At 44.6% G+C, this 8,354-nt stretch overlaps 1 long non-coding RNA gene across 1 annotated transcript; it reads right to left on the bottom strand.

The window, feature by feature from the left end:
- Positions 1 to 7,230: 7,230 nt before the first annotated feature.
- Positions 7,231 to 8,028, bottom strand: LOC130513548 (uncharacterized). The gene is made up of 2 exons (XR_008946747.1): positions 7,442 to 8,028; positions 7,231 to 7,363 (listed from the first exon to the last, which is right to left on the bottom strand). It is a non-coding gene; the product is annotated as an uncharacterized LOC130513548 (long non-coding RNA).
- Between the last annotated feature and the right edge of the window lie 326 nt (positions 8,029 to 8,354).

Raw genomic sequence — 8,354 nt, 5'->3', positions numbered from 1 at the left:
TAGGCCTAATAATCGCTTTATTCATACAGTGGTATTATTGATGTGTTCACTTGTGTTAACAGCTGCCAGCAGCAGATAAAGCCCCAACAAGAGAGGCAACATTATCATGTTAAACTGCGGTCCAGTTCCATTCAGCATCATTTGTGCGGTTGTTGAGGAAGCACAGGTACACGACGACGCCAAAGTGTCCGATACGCCGAGTTTAGCCTGTTTTGTTTTATAACCAAGGCCCGTCCAAGACAAATGAAAGGCGTTCACGTGCGCTGTGTCTGGGATCTGGACTCAACAGTTTGGGTTGAGGGTCGGTGCCGCCCCTCTGAAGCAGCTGGATTAAACCACACTGGACCAGAAGCTGTGCTGCTTTCAATTCTCCCTCCGTTGTGGGGAAAACCCAGCGTTATTCTCAATTACTCTGCTATTCTGATCTCAGTCCAAACATCAGCGAGCCAAATCATTTAGGTCTCCCCATTAACAAGGAAAACTGAGTAAATATGGAAACAGTTTCAGGGAAATTAGATGAGAACCCAAAGGACAAATCAGGTTACTGAGAATATCAAATCCTGGAATGGCCTCCTGATGGCCCAAACACGCATCTACAGCACCGTTCCATAAGAGGCTCGGGACCGAAAACCTTCCAAATCGTTCCTTTTACCATCTTCACTGACTCTGGCCTCAAAAGTACCGAAGGCGGGCGGGACGATGAGGACGTGTCCAGCTGTAGAGCGAGGACACTGGAAACGAGACAGCCGGTCTTCACAGGTAATCCATCATCTTGCTGCTGAGCAGGTAACATTCAGGGACCCGCCTGGATGCCGTACAAGTACAGTAAAGAGAGTTCTGGCCCGGCTGCAGATATTTTATGCCCGCTGAGACGTTCCCATTGTGAGTGCTGGTTGGTCAGAGAGCAGGAAGAGGACTTGGCACAGACTTTGTCCTCCTCTCTAATGATGTGCAACCTTCCAAGCCCAAACACCATCCATCATCCGCAGCCTCTGCGAGCAGGCGGCATCTCTGCAGAGCCCGCCTGCGTCTGCTTCTCTCTGCTCGTCCTTTACAGGCTCCCCAAACCCAGATTGTGGGACTTTAACCCATTTGCTCATTTGTTTCCTTTTGTTTTGCCTTTACTTTGGCTGCTGCTCTGTTTGGCTCAAAATGATTACGTCTAATTTCCTGTCTCAGATGGCTATCAGGATTCATAGTTGCGTTTGATTCTAGTGTGGAGAAACGACACACAGGGTAAAGAATTATCGTAGCAGCTGCCGCGTCCACATGATAAATGCTGAGTGTGTGTTTGGCCTGATGTATATCTGATGTTTCCCCTCCCACCCCTGCAGTTATATATAGATGTGTGTCGCGGGGTTCAGGCCCGAGTGTGTTTTGCACTTCAACTTTTTAAATGCCCCAGCCTGAAATGACTAAACGGTGCTCCCTCGATCAAAAGCAAAGCTGGATGTCAGACATTTGCGGGAGGATAAAGCGCGGGCGGAAATTCTGTTTGGAGAAACTCAGAGCTGGCTCTGCGTGTGATATCTTCCATATGGTGCAGCGCCGGCGTCCAGCTGTACCATAACAAGAGATGTTGAGCATATCCAGACATGCTATGTGGAGCGTAGTGCATGAGGGTCTGGCGTGGCCGCTTCCGCCTCACATGTGCTGAAGCTCTCTGAATGAAATGACAAATCCATTTACAATAGTCTTCCGATTCCTAACACAATAAACTGCTGCTGTCGCCATGTTAGAAAAATATCTGCCTGGCCCCATCTCCTGAACTGGGAGCCATTTCAGACCTTTGTGGAGAGGAAGGCTGCTTGATGAATGCATTTTCCTTCAGTTCTGACATGTGTGGTTTGATTAATGTGCACAACGTTTAAAGTGGAGCGTTTTAGTTGGAGACCACCATTGTTTTATACCCATTTTTCTCATTTCAACCAGTTACAGGGCCAAAGTACAGAAGCTTTTAAGTGATCCTCTGTTCCGTTTGCATGTTTCTTCCAGCTCTAACGTCAGGAATCGTGTGTAAAAGAGCTTAAAACGTGTCGATCGTTCAATCCGTTGTCTCGTGCTTGAGTTGATGCAGATCAGAACATTCCCTGCCTCTCTCTCTGTCTCTCTCCCTCTTGTTCTCTCTATGCCTAAGACAGGAATGCTTTCCTGAGCTGTGTCTTCCTTCTGCGTTGATCTAAAGTAAAAGTGACATCTTTAACAGTGCAGTTCACCTCAGATGCTCCAGCACCACACAGAGAATACCTGAAAGATAAGAAGCTACCATAGCAGCAGCTAGCAGACAGAAGCGTTGGTCGTACCAACCCGTACTGAGGGTGTGTGAGTTAGCTGGCTCTTCTTTGTTCCTCCTCTGTTTAGCGTCTTCACGCTCGTTCTGGGTTCGGCCACCGAGGGGGAAATAAGGGTACAGCTCTCAGCTTCCAGCAGGACCAACATATGGGAGCTGTTCTGTCATCCAGTAAAGATGAATTCATCCCCGACTCGTCTCCTCACAGATGAATTTGGCAGACCTGCTGAGGCAGGTGGAGAGCGTTCGGCAGCATCTGCTCGTGTGGATTTCACGTCTTACAACATCGACGGTTCGAATGCTGAGACACTCAGTAAGACGTCAGTCTGGTGTCGTCTCCCGCCTCCTTCTTTGCTCTCAGAAATGACGGAAGGTTTGGGTGTTAGGGGACAAGGCCACAATTTTATCAGAGGTTTTATCAGTGTTGATGGCATCTGAAGTCCTGCCGCTGCTGTAAGGCTTTTTAAATGTTGAATGGGATGATGGTGCTGCAATTAGCAGCAAAAAGAGGGTTCTTCAGGTCTTTCTACAGCCACTCTGCATGTTCTCCCTGTGCCTGTGCAGGTTCTCTCTCTCCACGTTCCTCCCACAGCACAAACAGGAGAGTCTAAAACCACAAAACCTTGACTCAATGTATTAATTGTGCATTTTTTTAAAATATATTTATCAAGTGCATTAGCCTGGTTATGATATGTATGTTGTATAGAACAGAATCTCATGCACGCGACATCAAATGAATCATTATGAATGTAAGAAAGTAAAGTAAGAGGGTCAAATTTATCTTTTCCACAATTCAGGACTAAAGTTTGTGAAAACATCAAGTGATCTAGTGCAGCTTTCAAACTAAAATCAAAGTTTACAGGCAAAAACGTCAGTGCAGAGGAGGATTTTTAAACTCTTTGAAAGTGATTAAACCGACTGAACTGCAACACAAGCATCCCATTAATAATACAGCATGTTTGCAGAACTTGGGGTTAGAAGTGGTGGAAGATAAACAAAAACTCCCATGTTATGAAGAGCGCCATGATAGCAGCCACATCCCCCCTAGCTACATTTGTCAAATAGCTAAAATGAGAAAAATGCTTTAATTAATTTTCTTTGTCTGCAGAATGCATTCAGTCCCTAAATGATGGCGGTTAACTGCACCTCCTAAATGAATTTTTCAGTATAATTGGTGATACAAAGCAAAAAGAGACAAACAGAAATGATTAACAGCAGCATGCTGCGCTAAAGCCGTCCTGACTCAGCGTTTTCTTTTAAAGTCTCACAAAGACGATGACTCGTTAGAACGGCTGCTAGCTTGTTGGTGTTTGGTTTTGTGGCAAAGGATAATAACCACTCTGGTCGCTATCTAATGGTTTTCCTAAGGTGATGAGATCCTGCGGATGCCCCAAGCTGTGGTTCCCTTCATGCTTTCTATTCTGCTGCGCTGCATTTGAGGCCAGGAAATAAAAGAAAGCACCACTTTATTACGAATTTAGCCAAGAGCTCCGGACTGATTTCCAACAGATTTCCTGCATCGAGGGGGAATTCCTATAATTTCAAACCTTGGCCCCGTGTTTATGGATACTGTGTGGGATTGATTTTGTACTTTCCAAACGTGTTGGAATGGGTCCAGGAGTTTGCTTCATCTGCCAGCTGTCACACAGCTGCAGAGGCTGCAGCTTTAGCAGCGTTTCTGAGGCTCAGAATGGATGCTTGGTTGTTACTCTGACGCACAGCGTTCTGCTGATTTCCATATGGAATCCACGCTCTGTGATATACTGACCAGACAGTGCGCTTTATAGACAGCCGAGACTGTCAGCTGCTAGCAATAAGCTAAAGCAGGAGTCCACATGGGGTAGAGGCAGCTCTGTCTAAGGTCCATGTTATTGTTATTATTCATTCATCCAAGCTTTACCCAGTGCCCTGCAGACCGAGCTACCACTGCTCCCAACAATTTCAACAACTCTTTATCTAAATGCTTCCCCACTCTCTGCACAATAAAACCTGACCCTCCACAATAAAACATGAACTACAATTGAATCATAATTATCAGATATCTGAGCAGGACCACCGGCAAGAAGACAAAATGACCGATCCTTAAATCCACGAAAACCACTGCATCCTATAATCATCTTTTAAAGAAATTATGTCATTTTAAACAAATGTCTCCCCCATTTGGATATAATAAACATAAATTCTTGCTAATAAAACAATTCTACGCGGGGTACTTGTGAAATAATGAGTGAAACAATGGTAGTCGCTGTTTGTGGAGGCTGTAAATGGAACTGTACGGATTCCTGAGAGCTTTTCCAGACATTAAGCAAGTTAAATAATCTCATGGAGGACTGCTTGATCTCTGAGGTGGATGTTCTCTTTGCTAGTGCCAGCAGGATTACTGTGTGTGTGTGTGTGGTGTGTGTGTGTGTGTGTGTGCAATGTGTAATAAAGGAAAAATGTCTTGGTAGTTTGCTTAAACATTCATCTGTCCTGAACAAATACAGCCATTTGGAGATTACAGGACACACGGTCGTGTTGAGAGGACTGTAAATGGGAGCAGGAGCCACTGATGGGGAGGATGGAACTATAAAGTAGCTGAATTCTCCTCTCCTCGTGCTCAGTCTATCTCGTGTCCTGCAGCTCTTTTCTTCTCCTCGCTGCTGCTCAAAAGCATGACGTCTTTCCTCATTTCCTCAATGGTCTGCCCGTCCTCCCGGGGCTCTGTCGTTCCCTTCTACTATGTCGCCTTCTTTGCTGCACTTAAAAACCAAGCTTCAGACCTCTGCGTCATTTCATCTCCCTCTGCTGTCTTCTCCTCAGCTCGTTTCACTGTCACTTAACCACCAAGCTGAGGGACAGACAGAGCCATGGGACACTAACGCATGCAAGCAAGAAAAGAAGGGCAAATTTTTCTAATAAACCCTCTTGGTCTCCTGTCACTCAAAGACAGGCTTCAGCACAGATAATATGAGGAAGCCTGCAGGTCTGAAGATGGAAGCATGCGTCTTCTCCAAGTCCTGCAGTTTGAAAGGTCCCTAATAAGGTTCCACCCTTAGATCGTCATCTTGACTGGCTGACGCTTATCTTTTGACCAATAAACCGAAAATTCAACCGATCACGAACAAACTGAAGACACAAAGTGAAGGTCATCCTTACGATGCACCTTTGCACGAATGTGTCTTTGGCTTCAGGAGGTCTGACAGCGGCGGAGACAGAACCTAATTGGGAACCTACCGTAATTTCCGGACTATAAGCCGCTACTTTTTTCCTACACTTTAAACGCTGCGGCTTATTCTACGGTGCGGCTTATTTATGTTTTTTTCATGCCGCACTATCACAACTATTGTGAATCAGTTATTTTTACTGACCCTCATCAACATGGAAAATACTAGAAGAAAAGCATATGATGCGACTTTTAAGTTAAAAGCGATCACTCTGGCGGATGAAGAAGGAAATCGAGCTGCCGCGCGTAATCTTGGCATTACGGTAATCAATGGGGAGAAGGTGGAGACGCCCACCTGAAGACCTGATCCAAAGCAAAAAGATGACAAAAGCTTTTAGACGTAAACATCGCAGGTGGCCCGAGCTTGAGAACGTTCTGGAAGACTGGGTGAACACACAGAGAGCAGGCGGCCGCGGTGTTTCCTCTGTACAAATCAGACGGAAGGCAAAAGCAATCGCCACCGCGATGAAAATAGAAGGTTTTAGAGGCGGGCCATCGGGGAGTTTTAGATTGTTCATTGTTTGAGTAAAAAAGCATAAACAACGTAATTTGTGTGTAGCTGATACAAACGTATATTTCAAGGTAGCTGCATTACAGACACCGTTAGAAAAATAAATCTAAGGTCTCTGTATAAACATACAAGTGAAAAGAGTGGCTGTTGTTTCTTACCTGTCTGTTTGTCACTCGTCAGTGACTCGTCTCTTACGGTAATAAAAACATCTACTGGTACTATATAATTTTTCATATTACTACGTGGGATACCTGGGCTTAAAATCCGGTGCGACTTGTATAAGTACAAAATTGATTTTCTTTCTAAAATTAGATTATGCGGCTTATAATCAGGTGCGCTCTATAGTCCGGAAATTACGGTAATTAGAACGCCGAAGAGCAAATGATGCAATAAAACTCCAGTGTAGAACCGGTAACATCACAGGTGAGATTTCAACAGTCAAGCCCGGCACACAAGGTCTTCCTGAGGAAGAGATTTATGGAACATGACTTTAATATTGGGATATCTTGGCTTTACTATTGTTGCAGCTCATAACGTCTCCATTCGTTTGCTCCATAGGAGGCTCCATATCCAGGAGTTTCATCTTCAACCTGAGCATATTTAACAGGGTTACCCTCCTGTTGTCCTTTTAAATATGCTCAGTTTATTCCAAAATCTGTGGAAATTCCTCCTGCGTTGCTCCGGAAATTCCTGTTATTTGTATTACCGACAACACTTGAGGTGAGTTTCCTTCACGTAAATGACTTTTTTTTTTTTTTAAATTAGATTTATTCAGGACATTAAATTGCCAACAGACTTATGTAATTTTTTTCTTAATTTCGGGATTCCTCCATTTATCAAACTTTTGTTTACTTTCATGTGGTTTCCTCTTTCCTGAGGGTTCAGCCAGGATTAAGTTACCAGTTTATGGTCACCATAAATGTGGAAGGCACCATCGCTGCAGTTGCGAGCTGCTCCAACATGCGTTCTAATCAGAGGAAGCCACAGAAACCTTCCGCGGGCTCCTCACCAGCCCACAAGTCTGATCCTGAGAACGATCGGCAGTTCTCTGTCTGAGAAGACATCTGACGCAGGCATCAAAAATCTGTTTGCTGTACGTCTGAATTAAATGCTCCGATATGTTACACAGCAGAATTGTGTATAACTGCTGTACTGTGGAACAGCCTGCCGGAGAACCTCAGGGCCGCAGAGACTGTTGAGATTTTTAAAAAGAGGCTCAAGACACACCTTTTTAATCAGGCCTTTAATTGATTTTCTGATTATTTTCAATTTATTTTATGTCTTATCCTTATTTTACTTGACACTTTTACTGTTTTACTCCCTCAGTTCTTAGTCTCTCAGTTTTTAGTCTTTACACCTTTCATCTAATTTACTGTTTTAGTCTTAGTACTGTTTTACTCCCTCAGTTCTTATTCTCAGTTTTTAGTCTTTACACCTTTTATCCCATTTACTGTTTTAGTCTGTTGTAGTCTTAGTACTGTTTTACTACTCCAATTCTTAGTTCCTCAGCTTTTAGCTTTTATACCTTTTATCCCATTTACTGTTTCAGTCTTTCAGTTTTTAGCTCCAGTGTCTCCTCATGGTGTTTCCTCATGGGGGCCTGCCAGGCTGGGAGATGTTTCCGGTCTACCGCTGGAGGTGCTGTCCCATTGTCGACCCTGGCCTGGGTGGTTAGGGGGCTCTGTGCTTTGGTGTGGAGCCTCCGGTCTGTCCGGGTCGGGGTGGTCTTTGTGGCGGTACCACCTGTGGTCACGGACCGTGACCTCCCTCGGCCTGGTGGGCCTCCAAAGGTGGCGTCTCCTTCGCCTCAGGTCTCGGTGCCCAGCCATGTCTCAGCTTGCCTCAGCTTGTTTATGTGTGTGGGTGTGTGTGTAAGTGTGTTGTATGCATGTGTGTGTGTCTGTCCTTTTCTTAATTCTGTTGTTCTCTTTGCTGTTTTTATCCTTTGTGAGGCACTTTGTGCTACCTAGCGTATGAAAAGTGCCATATAAATAAAGATTGATATTGATATTGATATTATTTCTTTCAGCTTCTGCGAGGCTTCACCACGTCTGTAGTCTGGAGGCCACAGCCAGTATCTGGAAGTAAAAGTACAAGTAAAAACAGCTTCATTCAATTATCTGAAGCAGACTGCAAACACATTGAGAGGGTTTTCTTAAGGATTCCACGGAGCGTTTCCATTCATCAATGACAACTACTGCGCAGCTGTCGCAGATCTAAACCAAATGAATAAAACCCCCTCACCGACCAATTACATGTCAACACAGGAGAGAAAACACGCCACAGCCGCGATTGGATTCGATGGATGACAAAACAAAGCGACAAAGAGGAAACAAATTACAGTGTCA

The sequence above is a fragment of the Takifugu flavidus genome, chromosome 17 (genome assembly GCF_003711565.1).
Source record: "Takifugu flavidus isolate HTHZ2018 chromosome 17, ASM371156v2, whole genome shotgun sequence".
In the NCBI taxonomy this organism is placed as follows: domain Eukaryota; kingdom Metazoa; phylum Chordata; class Actinopteri; order Tetraodontiformes; family Tetraodontidae; genus Takifugu; species Takifugu flavidus.
Note: the sequence above shows the minus strand (reverse complement) of the source record. Positions and strands in the feature narration are given on the sequence as shown.